Here is a 3034-nt window from a genome sequence, read left to right as displayed (position 1 = left end):
AATATATATATATATATATATATATATATATATATAGAATTAGTTACTTGTCCTCCTTATTAAAATTAGGATTAATTACAAAAATCCCATCTTTTAGTTTACTTATTACCATTATTCCCTAAAAGTTTTACAAATATTGAAAATCCCTCATTTTTGCGCATCACATTAATGTATCTCGCACATCATATTAGTGCATCATGTATAAAATGTGCATCGCACATCAGATTAGTGTATCTCGATTCTCGAGCATCAGATTAGTGTATCTCGCGCATCGAATTAGTGTATCATGTATAAAATGTATATCAGATTAATGTATCATGTACAAAATGTAATGTATCTTACTTAACGATTAATGTATCTCGCGCATTAGATGAATGTATCAGCGCTTATATTATTGTATCCGTTTTGAGGGATTATTGTAATCATAAACTTTTAAGGGATAAATTGTAATTTTACCTTAAAAATATGTGATTTTTATAAATTTCCCAAATTAATAAATAGGCTAAAGTGATTATTAATTTTCACTTTTATCCTTAATAAACATGGAGAAAAATTAATGTGGTAAAAAAAAAGATAGTAGCATTGAGGTCAAAAAAATAGAAAAAAGATAATTTTATTATATTATCTTTTAACTTAATTAATTTCTTCTTTAAGTTGCGTAAAAAAACAAAACAAAAATTACATCACTAGTTTATGAGCTAAATACTTAGATACACTCTAGTTTTCAATATTATGAATCTTATCAAATTTTGGTGCGTCCAGACACGTATATCTCGAGATACATGAGCTCAAAATTATGTATAATTTGTTGTGGATACACCGTGTCCAAGTAAATTCACATGTAAGATACGGGATATATTTTAAAAATATATTTAATAAATAGTATATACGAAAAAGGCTAAATATACCTTTGTACAATTAGAAGTAGTTTAAATATACCTTTTGTTATACTTTTGAGTCACATATACCCCTAGGCCCTATTATATTCTCGATTCAAATATACTCTTCCACTATATTTTTGGAACAAATTTTCCCTTAAATTTAACGAGCAAACACATGTCAAGCTCTGAATAAATAACGTAACTCACTAATTTTAAATTTTCTATTTTTTTAAAAGTCTACCATTTAACCCAAAACAAATTATGGCGTTGAACTTACAATTGAAAGGGAAACATTAATCTAATCCATATAACTTGCTGAAATTGAGTTTTCTAATCTAATTATTCCAGGTCCACTTCATGAACATTAAACAAAAAAATCCACTAGCAACAGCCTATTATCCCTTGTATATGGCTAATTACATGGAGTATATAAATGTAAAAAAAAAAAAAAGTGATTCTATTTTCCTAGTAGACAAGACCTATTCATTAACTAACTATAGGAAATCAATTCTTCCATATGAATCCGTCCAATTATGTCATAAACACAATCAATATTATACACGAGTAATTCACTATATGTTTTTAATTAGCAAAACATATTTTGGAATTTGAAAAAATCAAAAATATTTTTCTAAAGTTCCTCTCTCTTGGTCTATTAGAGAGGGGCATGGTATACCTCAATTATGAACATGCAACCCATTATAATAATCACAAATATTCTATAGTATTGTCACCAACTAGAGTTATCACATACAAGCCGCAACGACTTTTATCTAGGCAAATTGTTAGAAAATTGGGATACATATAGTAAATAAAACTTATATTTAAAAATATCTTATAGTAGTATATATTCTACTTCCAAATTTTGTATTGGGTCGAAATTTCAGTCGAATAAGAACATCCTCATGTGTAGGGGTGTACATGACCAGATTGATTTGGGTTTTTCAAATATCAAATCAAACAGTTCGTGTAACAACTTTAAATTTATAAACAAAACCAAAATAATAAAATTCGGATTTTTTTGAGTTTTTCAACCTCGGGTTGGTTCGGATTTTTCAAATACCAAACCAAACCATTGTGTCAAATTTTTAAATTTATAAATCAGACCAAACTAATAAACTTCGGATTTTTCCAAAATTGTGGATTTTTTCGGTAAAGTTTGCATACAAACATATAATTAACTTGTACTCCAAATATTTTTTTAGTCCAATCAAAATACAATTATCTAAGGTGTTTCTTTAAAAAAAATAACACAATGAGTATTGATGACACGGAACTATTCAATAAAAAATAATAATGAATTCGTCATATAAAATAAATATTTTAAAGTCATATATACGCAAGATTAAAAATGATATACACAGGATATATACAGATATACACGTGATATACAATGATATCTTGCTAATGAAAATCAATTTAAAAGAGTTTAAATGAAACCTAAGCTTGAAGCTTCAAATTAACAATGGTGCATGGAACCATATCTCTTCTCTCAAATCTGATTTCCTAGTAAAGAAAGAGAAGAGGATTCAAGCCCAAAAAGTTGAGCCCAATTCCATAGCAAAAAGAAAAAAAAAAAGGACTTGCTGCACATGGGATTCAAACCCACGATGTAAAGGCACTTCTTTTTTTTAATGTGTGTGCGAACGCGCGTGTGTGAAATATCCTGTAACAAACTAAGGTTTGTATTGATTGTATAAGAAATTACAATCTTATAAAGAACAAAAAAGAAATGATTAAAGGAGATTTCAGACTGCTATTACAAATGACTAATAAAAATAACTCTAATTTCGTATAACGCACTTTATACGTAGACATCTTTAGTGGTGACTAGATTCGTAACATTTCTTTGGCCCAATTGTACACTAAATCAGTGAAACTCATGTGGTCACCAAAATGTTTAATCATGTGAGTTTAATTTGAATTTTATAATTCAACAATATATCAGGTACTAGTCTGCATATTCTAATTATATGGTCATTGACTTAAAAATAACATTAACTTACCTCAAGACCTTGGCTTAACTTTGCTCTTTCTAGTCCATCAAGAGTTCATAATTCACAATACAATTACAATAAACATGTCTCAACTTCATCATTACAAGTTCTCTATTTTTACTCAATAGTCTATAGGCAACTATATATGACTAATGC

Source organism: Solanum pennellii, chromosome 8, assembly GCF_001406875.1.
Source record: "Solanum pennellii chromosome 8, SPENNV200".
NCBI lineage: Eukaryota > Viridiplantae > Streptophyta > Magnoliopsida > Solanales > Solanaceae > Solanum > Solanum pennellii.
The sequence above is the reverse complement of the archived record's forward strand: the minus strand, read 5'-3'. Positions refer to the sequence as shown.